At 41.9% G+C, this 14,126-nt stretch overlaps 1 protein-coding gene across 5 annotated transcripts in view; it reads left to right on the top strand.

The window, feature by feature from the left end:
- Positions 1 to 14,126, top strand: part of LOC134340471 (signal transducer and activator of transcription 5B-like) — a 168,212-nt gene that overhangs the window by 39,649 nt on the left and 114,437 nt on the right. For 2 of the 5 annotated variants that reach the window (XM_063037772.1, XM_063037773.1), the window contains exon 1: positions 13,421 to 13,565. The exons of 1 other annotated variant lie outside the window; for it this stretch is intronic. The gene's annotated coding sequence lies outside the window, so the exon portion shown is untranslated. Of the gene's footprint in view, positions 1 to 13,420; positions 13,602 to 13,677; positions 13,850 to 14,126 lie in introns of those variants that run through there. 2 more of the 5 variants (XM_063037775.1, XM_063037776.1) reach the window with 2 other exon arrangements.

The raw sequence follows: 14,126 nt of genomic DNA, 5'->3' as shown, positions 1-14,126 counted from the left end.
AAGAAGAAGGAATCTATTAGGTGAAGACAGTGAACCATGGAAGATAGGGAAGGAGGAGAGTAACCAGAGGGTGATGATGGGCAGGTGAGAAGAAGGGGTGAGAGGGTAATCATTTGGTCTCACCTATCAACTGCCCTGACAGCATTTATTCCTTCCCCTCCCCCGACCTTCTTATTATGGCTCCTGCTCCCTTTCTTTCCAATCCCGATGAAGGGTCTTGACCCAAACCATCAACTGTTTATTCCCCTCCATAGATGCTGCGCGACTTGCTGAGTTCATTTGTGTGTGTTGCTAAATGATGCCCTCAGCTTGTTGGTGAATCCCTTCAGTGGGCCCTGTAATCCTTTCAATATGGACAATGCAACTTAGCATCTAGTCACTGAATGCAGGCCTCCTGTTGTAACAACAGAACTTTATGAATGTATTCAGTCAGTGCATCCTCCCAAGCAAGTTTTTCCAGCCTATCAAAAAACAGGCAATAAAACACTCTCATATAATTAGGTCAAGTGCAAACTAATAAAATGGCGTCTTTCAAGCTACAGGAAAGGCAGTGTGCTGATTAAAGTGCTGGACAAGAAATCTGGAATCAGGAGTTTAAACTGACTATGAAGCCAGCTGAATTTAAATTCAGAAAAATAAATTCTCTGGAAATTTCTTTTAAAAGAAGTTAACATCAGTATTGGGACCAGGACACTACTTAAACAGGGCTTTGACCTGAAACATCAACAATTTCTTTCCTCCCACAGATGCTGTTTGACTACTGACTTCTTTCAGCAGATTGATTGTTGCTGCAAATTCTAGCATCTGCAGTCTCTTGAGTCTCCATGACACTGCTGGATTGTTCTTAAAATCCAATAGGTTCACTTCAGGAAATGTAGCGCTCAGCTATATTAGCTCGTATATGTCTAGGGGAAATCCCGCCCGGCACCGGCCTGAACGCTTCCCGCTGGGTCGGTTGCTGTACCACTGCCACCCGACTCGATCCCACACATCAATCATCAGCCAGCACACACAGTACGTTTTACTCAGTACACTTTATAGATATTACTAAGTCTATGAAATTAATATAAGCTCGATACAGAAAAGGAAGTAATGGGGAAAAAAAAGGCGCCAGACTTATCAAAGTCCAGGTTCTTCGTGCACAAGTTGGAGCTCAATCGATTCCGGACGACCACCCGGATCCTGTCGACTCACGGCTCGGGACCACCCGCAGTGATCGATCGGAGACTTTCGCACATCCACCATCCTCTCCGTCTCTCCTCCGACTCCCCGCCAAAAAACCCATCCACAGTCATATGAGACAGCATTATCACCCCAAGAAACGATAACATGAACACCTATTGTCTCATAGCACCCTGCTGTCTGTATTAACCCAAGCAAATGTCTAGCTAGAGGCTTTCTCAGCATTTAACATAACATAGAAGCCATTTTAATCCACGTACGCAGCCATTTAAAAGATTAACATAACGAAGAAGCCATTTTAAATTTGACATACAAAGAAGAGACCCCCTACAACACCTACAACTCTTACTTAGTCGAGCCTTTGCATAAATAAAAACCCACTTCAATGTAATTTGATTACTTTAAATTGCTTTGAATAACCTAATAACTATAGTTCATATTAATAAACTAATAGAATGTTGGACTATAAAATGCGCTCAGTGGAGTTCAAGTCTAGAGACGTCCTCCTTAAGCTGTAAAATGCACTTGTGAGGCCACACCTTGAGGACTGTGCACAATTTTGGTCTCCATATTTTGTGAGGATGTGAAGGTACTGGAGTGAGTCCAGAGAAGGGCAATGCAGGATATGAGCTATGAAGAAAGGTTGAAAGAATTAAATCTTTTTAGCCCAAGTGGACGTACAATGAGAGGAGACATGATAGAAGTGTTCAAAATCATTAAAGATATACGTAAGGTGGACACCAGCTGCTACTTCAAAATTAATCCATCAGCGTGAACATGGAGCCATAGGTAGAGACTAGTTAAAGGGAGATTTCAGACTAACATCAGGAAGCATTTCTTTACACAGTGAGTTGTGGGCACATGGAACAAACTACCTAGTTATGTAGTTGAAAGTAGTACCTTAGAGACCTTCAAATCTAAACTCAATAGTTATTCCAACACACAATGTGAATAGGAATTTGGCAAGCTTTGTTGGGCTGAATGGCCTGTTCTTCTCAAAAACTTCCTAATGTTCTAATAATCTAGTACATATAGTTAATAAATAATCTAATGCCTGCAATCTAATAAGCCACTGTGTCAAACTGTTTAAGATTAAAGATTAGATTTATTTATCACGTGTGCATCAAAACTTTGAAACACTCAGTGAAATGCGTCATTTGCATCAAATCTAATCAACGAGGATTGTGCTGGGGGCAGGCCGTAAGTGTTGCCATGCTTCTGGTGTCAACATAGTATGCCCGTAACTTATTAACCTTAGCCCTAACCACAGGTCTTTGGACTGTGGGAGGAAGCTGAAGCACCCGGAGGAAACCACGTGGTGACGGGGAGAATGTATAAACTCCTCACAGACAGTGGCAAGAATTGAACACGAATCAGCGATCACTGGCGCTGTAAATCAATTGCGCTGACCACTATGCTACAGTGCTGCTTGTTATATTAACAAAGTGGCCAGCCATCACCTTGTTAAGGATAATTATGAATAGACCATAAATAGTGGCCTTGCTGGTCTTTTTCTGAGCTCTACGACTCAATGACTCTGAGTAAGATCATGAAAGATCTGAGAATAATCTCAACTCTGCATCCCAATCTACCCAGCAATGGAGACTGCTCAATAATCTTATCATGTTCCTTCTACTTTTCAGGTAGACAGGGTAGTGAAAGTGTTTGACATACTTGCCTTTATTGTCAGCATACTGAGTACAGTAGTCGGGACATCATGTTGCAACTGCACAAATCATTGGTGAGACCACGTGCACTCATTTCTTGTGGCCCAGTTATATGAAGGATGCCAATAAGCAGGAAAGGCTGGAAAAAAGATTCACAAGGATGTTACTGGGAATGGAGGGCTTCAGCAAGAAGCAGATTCTGGATAGGATAGGAATTTTTTCCCCTTAGAGCATAGAAAGTTCAGGGTGACCCTATATATCAAATCATGAGGTGCATAGATAAGGTAGACAGTCACAATCTTTTTCCCAGGGTAGAGGGAGTCTAAAACTAAAGAACATAAATTTAAGATGAGTGGGAAAAGATCTAAAAGGACCTGAACTTCGTGCAGAGGGTGGTCTATATATGGAATGAGCTGCCAAAGGAAGTGGTTGAGGCAAGTGTAATAATAATAATAAATTAAAAGTCATCTATACAGGTGCATGGATAGTGAAGACATTGAGGGATATGGGAAAAGTAAGCAAATGAGACACCTAGGTCAGCATGGATGAGTTTGGCGACAGGATCTGTTTTCATTGTGTATAATTCAGTCACTCAATGAGGTATGCCCAAGAAGTCAACCTGATCAGACGCTGTGGTGTGCAAAAGCCAAAAATAATGATACACTTTGTCTTCTTGCTTCATGTTCACACACAATGGCTCAGATATTTGAGAACAGTATGGAGATGCTGTGTATGCTCAGGAATGCAGGAGTAAACAAAAGGACGTGGAAGACAGACAATGACAGACACACAGGGGTAATTAGTTTAATTTACTGTGCAACATGGCATAATTTCATTCATTATTTGATTTGGAATATTTACTTTCTGGTAGCTTTTATTCTTGCATTGTGGGGAATTATATGTGTTGACATTCAGAGACAAAGGAGAGAACTGTGGTGATGGAGAATGGGATGAAGTTATTTCTATTGCACTCTGATGGGTTATTCACAGACCACTGGGCAAAATGTGGCTGTTCCTGATCTTAAACTCTTACCCATCCTCTTCCACATCATCCTTCTTTTTCTTCTCTTTAACTGCTTGCTGTGCAGCTGATGGTGAGGGGCGGCGCTGTGGCAGCACAGTAGCATAGAGGTTTGTGTAATGCTTCACAGAGCGAACTGTGAGATCAGGCTCCAATTCCCATCGTTGTCTGTAAACAACACATGTTTCAATATACTGTATATGAAACAAATAAAGCTAATCTGTCTCATCTTTATTTCCTCATGATGCTGCAACAGACTTCAACAATCTTAAGAGCCATACAGCCAAGTATGGCTGAGACAACAGAAGCAGTGTTTTAGCATGCAAATATCCTAGTCTATCAGATCGAGTGTGGTAGAATGACTTTTATTGTATCTACACTGCATACTGTACATGTTTGTATATTTTAAGGCCATATGACATAGGAGCAGAATTATGCTATTTGGCCCATCGAATCATCTCCACCATTCCATCATGGCTAATTTATTATCCTTCTCAACCCCATTCTCCTATCATCTTCCCATAACCTTTGATGCCCTTACTAATCAAGAACCTATCAAAATCTGCCTTGAATATACCCAATGAGTTGGCCTTCATGGTCGTCTGTGGCAATGCATTCCACACATTCACCACCCTCTGACTTAAGAAATTCCTCCATACTTCTGTTCTATAGGGATGTCCTTGTATTCTGAGGCTGTTCCCTCTGGTCCTAACCTCTCCCACTATAGGAAACATCCTCTTCTTGCACCCTCTATCTAGGCCTTTCAATATTTGATAAGTTTCAATGAGATCCCTCCTCGTTCTTCTAAATTCCAATGAGTACAAGCCCAGAGCTGTAAAACGTTTCTCATATGTTACCCCTTTCATTCCTGGGATTAGTCTTGTGAACCTCCTCTGGACCCTCTCCAATGCCAATACATCCTTTCTTAGATCCAAGACTGCTCTCGATACCTCAAGTGTGGTCTCATATGGCATTCCATCTGTATGTAGCCCTTGTGATCCAGAAACAGTTTTTGATTTTCAGGAGCAACAAACAATCAGCTAGAGGAATTCAGCAGGTTAAGCAACATCTGTAGCCTCCCATAGATGCTGCTCGACCTTCTGAGTTCCTGCAGCAAATTGTTTGTTACTCCAGATTCCAGTATCTGCAGTCTCTTGCACTTGCTTTGATTTTCAGTGGTAGCTCATATTTAGTTAGCTGCAGTGAGCCCTTTCCAAGTGCCAGCTGGCACGTTACACACCCAGGGAGTTGAAGGAGGGGGTATGTTACCGTCTGACAGATCACACATCTACGATGCAGTGACGCTCTGACCTGCTAGCTGCAGTACCCACAAAATCCATGCCTTCCATCAGGAGAGAACTGGACAATGCGAGAAGATTGATATCCTGGGGTAACTCTCAGGCAAAAATGAATTGAAAGACTTCCTTGTTCATTGATGCAACCATATATGATAGACCCTAACAAAGATGCAATTACTAGCAAATATGTGGTGAGGAATAGGACCTGGAAATGAAGTCTGGCTATATAAGATTTTAGTTGTGAGGATTGTAGCAAATAATGTATAAGAATAAGTAGATACTGTTGAGCAACATACACAAAATGCTGAAGGAATTCAGCAAGTCAAATGGCATTTAAGGAGGGGAATAAACAGTTGACGTTTTGGGCCTAGGCTCTTTTATCAATCTCTTGTGTAGTAGATAGAATTATCTGCATTACAAAAAAAAAGCTTTAGTTGCTGCAAGAAACTATTGACGTCAGTTTCAAAATCAAATTAAGAAAAAAGAGCAAAATCCAAAATACAATAAAAATTGTAATAGTGCATGAAGTTTTAAAATGTTGAAAAACACCCAGTGGTTCAAACATGGAACCGAAAGCAAGATGCGCATTGTGTGAACATCCCAAAGATTTGGAACATTTTTCTTTTGCTTTTAGAATGAGCGACTCTACACACTGAGCCGTAGGTGTTTACTGGAAAGGAATGTTTGTTAGTATGCTATCAAATAACCTTTATATTTCTGCCTGCAATATGAAATTATATTGACATGAGTGTTAATGTAGGTTATTTTGTGTCCTGCTTTGTTATTTGTACCTGGTATGGTATATTCATTAATGTTCAAGTTTACCAGAATCTGAAGTTTCAGTTATTGTGGTGACTCCGCCCTTATTGTAGTCGCTCCATATTTAACTGTAGTTTATTTATCTGGGACTACAGATCCACCATTGATCATTTACAGAGCAACTTTTCAGATCCTTTAGCCAGATGTGCACACTGTAATATCTTTAAAATCCAGCTACTATACAGACATCCACAGCACAGTAAATCAGACCTGAAGATTTAATCGCTGTGCAGGATTTTTTACCCTTGTGGAATAACATCTTTCCTGACAAGGGGGTCACTCTGCTTGGCAGGTGAGACTCATGACTGTGAAATAATCTCAGGTTCTTGGGCCTCATCCTTAGTGGTTGTAGGAGTTGATTCTGGGACTGCAGGAAGTGGTTCTGACAGCTCTGACCACCTTTCTTCTCTAACAATTGACTGCTCTCCTCATCTGATCAATGTGTCCTCTCCAGATAACATCAGACCCAATTTCCACTGTGTAGGAGAGTGGTTCAGTTCTTTTTAAATACCCATTTTTGATCATCTCTGTAGTCCCTTGTGAGGACTGCTTGTCCAGCAGCGAAACATTGAACCTTCTTGTTTGAAGAGACTTCAGTTTGTCTCAGCTGTTCGTCCTGCATACCCCTTCTGAGATTGGGTTTGAGAAGGTCCAAGCATGAGTGCAAGGGCTGACCCAGGAACAGCTTAGCTGGTGAGTTGTTGGTTGTGGAACGTGCTGCAATGCGAATGCAAGGAGGAAATTGGCGAGTTTCTGATTCAGTGTCAATGTAGTGTGTTCTGCTGGGTGGTATGGTTCAGATGTAATATGTCTTATTCCATTCATTTTCAGGAATGACTGAAACTGTTTCACAACAAACTGTGGTCCATCGTCACTGACTAAGTGTTCTGGAACACCATTCCTTGAGAAAAAGCTTCTCAGCACATCAACAGTGTGTGAGGCTGTAGTGGACTCTATTGGGAACACTTCTGGCAACTTTGTAGCTGCATCCACTACTACCAAGAAATCCGTGCCCATGAATAGTCTGGCACAATACACATGAATCCTCTGCCAGGGCAATGTATGCCATTCCCAGGGATGGAGAGGCACTGCTCTTGGCAGCTTCTGGACATGTTGGCATCACGAACAGTGCGTGGCAAACTGCTCGATCGGCTGATCTATCCCAAGCCACCAGACAAAGCTTCAACCAATGCTTTCGTTTTGACCACATCGATATCACCAGTATGCATCTCCTCCAACAATTCAGCTCCCAGTTTGGATGGTACAACAACTCTCAATTCCCACATATAGGGCAACCCCCATCAAGGGCAAGTTCATCCTGGCACTGGTAAAAATGGGGGAACTGGAATTTCTGAAGCACATTCCAGCCACTTTGGGTGGCCATGTAGAGCTGGGACAGTGTGAGGTCTTTTCTGGTTTCCCTTTGGATCATCTCTGCTGTAAAAGGGAGACTTTCGATTTGTGTTAGGGAGAATACATCAAGAGGAGTGTCCTCTTTTGTAAATTTTTCAGGCATTTCGTTTTCCGAGGGTAACCAGAACACTTCATTAGCATTTCCAGATTAGTCGGCAGATTGAATTTGATCTTGTAATTGTGTCCTCCAAGAAACAGAGCCCATCTCTGCTACTGCTGTTAGTGGAATACCCCTCTGTGGATTGAAAATGGACACTAGTAGTTGATGATCAGTAATGAGGGTAAACTCTCTCCCATACAGGTACCGGTTGAAATGTTTTACAGCCAAACCAGACTCAAGGCCTCTCAGTCAATCTGTGTGTAATTTTTCTCTGCAGTGGTAAGGGAACATGATGCAAAGGCTATGGGGCGTTCGCTTCCATCACTCATACCATGTGGCATGACTGCATTTATGCCATAAGGCAGGGCATCACAGGCAAGCTTCACTGGACAATGGTTCATAATGTGTGAGTACTGTGTCTGATATCACCATATTCTTTACAGTTTTGAAAGCCACCTCACACAGCTTTGTCCATTGCCATTTCTTCCCGATCTGAAGTTATCAGTTCAAGGGGTGGAGCACATTAGCCAGGTTTGATAGGAACTTGTCATAGTAATTGACAAATCCTAAAAAGGTCCACAACTGTGACACATCCTTTGGCCTTGAGGTATTCGCCACTGCTTGAATCTTCTCAGCACACATGTGTAATTCTTGCGTGTCAATGGTGTGATCACAGTAAGTGATGCTTGGTTTAAAGAATTCACACTTGTTGCATTGTGCTCCTATAATCTTCTAATCGTTGTAACACTATTCTGAGATTTTGGAGATGTCCCTTGTCATCCTTACCGGTAACAATGCTGTCATCCAGGTGACACTGAGTACCTGGGCAGCCTAGCAGTACCTGGTCCGTAGCTTTCTGTCAGCGTGCAGGTGCAGATGCTACCCCAAAAATAAGCCTATTATAGTGATAAAGCCCTTTGTGGGTGTTTATGGTGAGAAACACTTTGGACTCTTCTTCCATCTCCATCTGTAGATAGGCCTCAGCTAAGTCCACTTTGCTAGAGTGTTTCCCTCCAGAAAGGCCTGCAAAGATATCCTCTGTCCTGGGCAGAGGGTATTGATCTATTTTCAATGCTGGGTTGATGGTGACCTTAAAATCACCACAGATCCTGACAGACCCATTCTTCTTGGTTACTGGGATGACTGGCATAACCCATGTGCTCCACTTAATCTTGGAAAGAATTCCTTCAGCAGTCCAGTTCACTGGCTACTTTTGGCACGGTCCTGATCGGTTATTCCCTGGGTCCCTTTAAATTTACTTTGCGTCACGATCAGGACCGTTGAATCCTTGTTTTCCTTAATTCATTGTTTCCCCGTGTTTCTTGGGCTCTGTAATTAAAGGCACTTGAGTCTCAGCTGAACGAGCAGTATTTAGTGTCAAGCTTACAGCTACTTGATGCTAGATCGTCATCGGACATCACCGAAGCAAGTGTGAGCAAGTCACCCCGCCAGAACAAGCCAAGTTACATCCCCGGAGCTACTCAAGTCTTCTCCCCGAAGCAAGTGCCAGTAAGTCGCCTCTCTTCACTGGAGCCAGCCTGTTAAGTTACCTTGCCTGATCGAGCCGCTAAGCTACCTCACCGAAGCGGGTCCATCAAGTTAACCCGCCGGAGTGAGACTAGAGCCGCTGTCTGTAGTTCCTGGACCGCGTCAAGGGCTTGCCACTACTTGGAGCCATTCCGTATCAAGGTATGAACTCTCTATCGTTGTGTGGTACCGTCCCTTCGCGTCCTCATCTCCACTGAGTAGGTCCGGCCGTTTTGCCGCTACCCTGAGTTAGGAACTGTCTCCTTGTGTCCTCGTCTCCGCTGGGTAGGTCCGGCTGTTTGCCACTACCCTGAGTTAGGGAGCCCTGTCTGTCAGTGTTCTGCGTCCTGTGTCTAAAAGAAGAGTCCCGGCTCTGTGCCCTGTGACCAAGGAGGAGCCCTGGCTCAGTGTTCCGTGTCCTGTGTCTAAAAAACGGTCCAGGCTCTGATGTCCCGAGTTCCAAGTCCGGGTCCCGAGTTCCAAGTCCGGGTCCCGAGTTCCAAGTCCAAGTCCGAGTCTAACCATGCTTATTCCCGCTTCTGCTTTGTTCACTCCTTGATCTCTCTCTGAACAATCCTTGCTTCCCTGCTTTCCTAGTAATGATTAATAAACTCTACTCTTGTTAACGCTACAAAACGTGTTTGTGTCCTGCTTTTGGTCCACCTGTACCCGCACTTGTGACAACTTTATCTCAGGAAATGGACAGGCTTTGTAAAACTTGGGTGTGGGATTTTCCTTTAACATTAATTTACCCTCGATATGTATGAATTTTCCAATGCCATCCTTGAGCTCAGCTGTTGCATCATTCAGAATCTTTCTTAATTTGTTTTCAGTTGACTCTATTGCAGCAGATGTGGCATGCAAATAGTGAATGGATCTTCAGTCAAGTTGTATTTGTCTCAGCCAATCACGGGCTCACAATGCTGGCCTTCCTGTTTTTACTACATACAAGTCTAATGTGTCTTGTTGGTTGTTGTATTTCACCGTTTGAAAAGTGATTCTCACAGAAGTTATCTTTTCTCCACTATAACTTCTTAGTTTGATATCTGCAGGCTTCAGTTCACTATCTTTGAAATGCTGTTCGAGTCTTTTGTGAAATGACTGAACCAGTGTCCAATTCCATTTTAATTAATTTGCTGCTCACTTCTGGTGTAAGCCGTACTGCTTGTCTATTGTTAGTTTTCACATTGTAAGCCATAAGGCTACTCAGTCCCATGTCACTCTCATCATTATAAGATTTTTTTCATTAACAGCATGCAGATTAGTGCTCTTTCTGAAACTTCAACTTGACATTTTGTATTTTACCCTTCTCTGTGCAGTCCATTTATTTTTGTTTGCTTGACATGCCCTTTGTGTGAAGTCCTACTTTGTTGCATTTTCTGCAAGTTTCACTTTTAAACCTGCATTGGTCTGGTGTATATGAGACCCTGCCACAACGACAACACAATTTTTTCGGCCAGGCCAGTTTCTGTTTGGATGTTGCAATTTTGTTCACACTCACTTTCATTCCTGACTGCAACTCATTTGTGTCTCTGAATGCAGTTTTCATTGATATAGCAATTTCAATTACTCCTTTAAATGTGAGTTTTGCTTCAGTTAGAAACAGCTTTTGAATCTTTTCTTGCTAGATTCCACAAACTAAACAACCTCTCAGGGCATCATTAAGCCCAACACTGAACTGACAATGCTCAGACAATCTCTTCAATTCAGCCACATATGCTAAAATGGACTCCTCTTCTTTTTGATTCCACTTATGAAACCTAAAGCACTCCGCAATCAACAATAGTTTTGTTTAAAAATATTCATGCATTACTTTCACGATGGCAGCAAAGCTCATTTTGACTGGTTCAGTTGGGGCAGTCATATTTCTAAGCAAACTGTATGCTTTTCCACCAATTGCACTCAGCAAAAATGGCACTCACTTTACATTGGATATTTCAGTTGCTTCAAATTATTCAGTATACATCAGCCAGTTAGCTTTTGTGCAACAGAACACATCTTTCTGATATAGTGAGTTATTTCTGCTTCTCTTTTATTTATTATTATTATCACCGGTATTTACTGTTTATGAACACACAATCTTTTCTGCCTTTTTTAAAAAAACTCGATTGTCTTACTCCCCTAGTGAAGAAAACAAATTGCTGTGCTTTTTTTTTATTCAAATATCTTGCTGCACTTCAACAGGTTGCTAGTTGTCTCATTGTACTTTAAAATTTCCTCATCGCCACTTTTATGTTTTGTAACTCTAACCCATAAAACTAATTGAAAGAAAAACATGGGGAGACCGGGAGAATGTGTACACTTCATTTCATTACTTTAGCAAGGTGCACACTTATGATGTGGTGGCGTGATGATGCATACTTTTACATATAACCCATAATGAATTATATAAGCAAAGGATGCTTAATCAAACAACATATTTATAATATTACTCAAATATAACTGAAGTATTAAATACACAACAGGAGAGTCTAGGAGCAGGAGGCACAGCCTCAGAATACAAGGACATCACTTTAGAACATAGATGAGGAGGACTTTCTTTAGCCAGAGGGTGTTGAATCTCTGGAATTCATTGCCTCAGACAACTTTGGAAGCCAAGTCACTGGATATATTTAAAGTGGAGGTTGATAGGTTCTTGATTCATAAGGGCATCAAAGGTCATGGGGAGAAGGTAGGAGAACGGGGTTGATAACTCAGCCATGGTGAAATGGCAGAACAGACTAGATGGGCTGAATGGCCTAATTCTGTTCCTATGTCCTGTGGTCTAAAAATGCTTAGAAAAAATGTGATTATCCTCTAACAACAGGAATTCTGCAGATGCTGGAAATTCAAGCAACACACATCAAAGTTGCTGGTGAACGCCTGACGAAGGGTCTCGGCCTGAAACGTCGACTGCGCCTCTTCCTATAGATGCTGCTTGGCCTGCTGCGTTCACCAGCAACTTTGATGATGATTATCCTCTATGTAGCTGCTGAGTCACAAGGGATCACCATGTTATTGTGAACGTAACTGTAACTTGTATCCATTTTTAGACACAATGTTGATTTTGTTTCTCAGTGCAGAATTAAGGAAACATCTGGGAATGAAAGAAATAAACAAGAATGCAATGGATAATGTGTGTTAGTAGTGCTAATCTTGATACTGAGCTAGAAAGTTATGGGTTTAACCTGCATTCGGAGAATTGGGCTCATAATCTATTCTATCACTTCAGTACTGTATAATATGCTGTAATCGGAAGATGTAAGTATAAAGTATATATGTGATGGACGGGTAGTTAGTGAAATTTTCATTAATGAAGGAAGATCTAGAAGTTAGAGTCTGTTTCCTTTTTCCTTGAATTTAGTTCTTCCCCCTAAAAAAAATAATACTTTGATTTATTTGGAGTGTCTCTTCATATCTCTTGCTAATCTTTAAACTGCTTCAGCCTGTGAGAAGGCTGTCAACCAGGCCATGGTTAAAATGCCACCCAAGTCCCTTTCACAATACAGGAGTCCAATTCGCTTCCATGCATTAGATTCCATGCTTTGTCAGCAAACCCAAGAGAGCAGAAAGCAAAATTTGACATGCATTAACCAAGAAATAGATCTTCTCAGATTTAATGTCATAGTTCAGTGTAGGAGCTTTGCATTGCCAAAGGAGCTGCCAACTTGTAATGACGCTGTAAATCAAAATTTTATATATAATTTAGGTGAACCGAAAAGATCCGGTACTAAACGCACTTTTTAGTTGCAACAGAATGCGTATTCTGCCTCCAGGATTAATTTCAATGACATTGACATGTCTTAATTGTGCATACAGTAATATTGACCAAGGTTGAATTTCCAGTTGCTGACGTTGATAGTTTTAGTACAAGAGACTTTTTCCAATATTCTCAATCAACAATGCTGTGCTTTTTGTGAGATTCAAATTCAATTAAACTTCTGTGAAGTACAATGGAAACATGTCAAATTCTATATATAGCTTAGTGCGTTCTTTCTTTTGAATCTATTTCAAAATGCCATAATAGTTTCAGAAACATAAATGTTGGAAAAAGTCAGCCAATCCATGAGCGTTTGTGGAAAGTTAAACAAGTAAATATTTCAGGTTGAAAACCCTTCCTCATCTTTACCTACGGTCCTTGAAACATCTGCTCATAGTAACTTTTTTTAAACTCAGACGGTTTTCAACGATTCACCATCCAAGTACAAAGAAATGCTTTCAGTGATGTAAATAACTAATAAATATTTTACAGGCTTTGTTTACATCATTGCCTTCGGACACTGCTTTGTTATTTTGCAAACCAAACGTGGATTTGGGGATGCAGCCTGAGCAGTCCTGAGGAAGCGTGTGTCAATCAAGCAGCTCGGCGTTGAGGGGCGGAAGTGGAGCGGAAGTGGGAGGGAGGCGGTGGGGCTGCGTCAGCGTGAGCGGGGCCGAGGGCTCGAGCGAGCAGCCGAGGAGAAAAAAATAAAACATTTAACCCAGCAAGAAAAATAAAAGTAAAACTCCAAGCAAAAACCAGGCGTAGACCAGTACAGCAAGCGGCTTTAACCAGCCAGGTAGGAGGCAGCGCAATCGTCCGGCCTGTTTACTTCGTGCGTGAGCTTTCGCAACCGTTTTTTAAAATTCTTTTTTTTTAATCCCTTAAATATTTTTAATGTTCTTTTTGAAAAAAAGTGAGGTAAAAATTTACCTAGGTAACAATGAAAACCTGAGGGAAGTTAGAGACCGTAAGCAGCACGCTGACCGCACATTTCGAGTTTCATTTTTACATTCGGTGGCTCTTTTTAAAAAAAAACGCATTCGGACTAATTGCGAATCAAACTCGCCTTTCTGTCCGGAGGTGGGTTTTGTTTCTGGTTTCTGGTGGGGTTGACGACTTTTTATGTTTAGAGGGGTGGGGGTAAAAGTTTTACTATGCGGAGAGGTTCAGTTGTGTGTTTTCCTTCTCATGAAGGTCTGACTTCTTTCCTCTGGGGCGGGCGGTCGTGGTTGTGTGTCTGTGTGGAGTTGGCGGCCGTGTCCCGGCACCGAGCCCCTGGGGAGCGGAGAGTGGGTGGCGTGGGAATGGATTTGAAAGGGGAAGGACGTGGGATTGTGAAGGGGGTGTCTTAAATGGA

The sequence above is a fragment of the Mobula hypostoma genome, chromosome X1, assembly GCF_963921235.1.
Source record: "Mobula hypostoma chromosome X1, sMobHyp1.1, whole genome shotgun sequence".
Taxonomy (NCBI): Eukaryota; Metazoa; Chordata; class Chondrichthyes; order Myliobatiformes; family Myliobatidae; genus Mobula; species Mobula hypostoma.
Note: the sequence above shows the minus strand (reverse complement) of the source record. Positions and strands in the feature narration are given on the sequence as shown.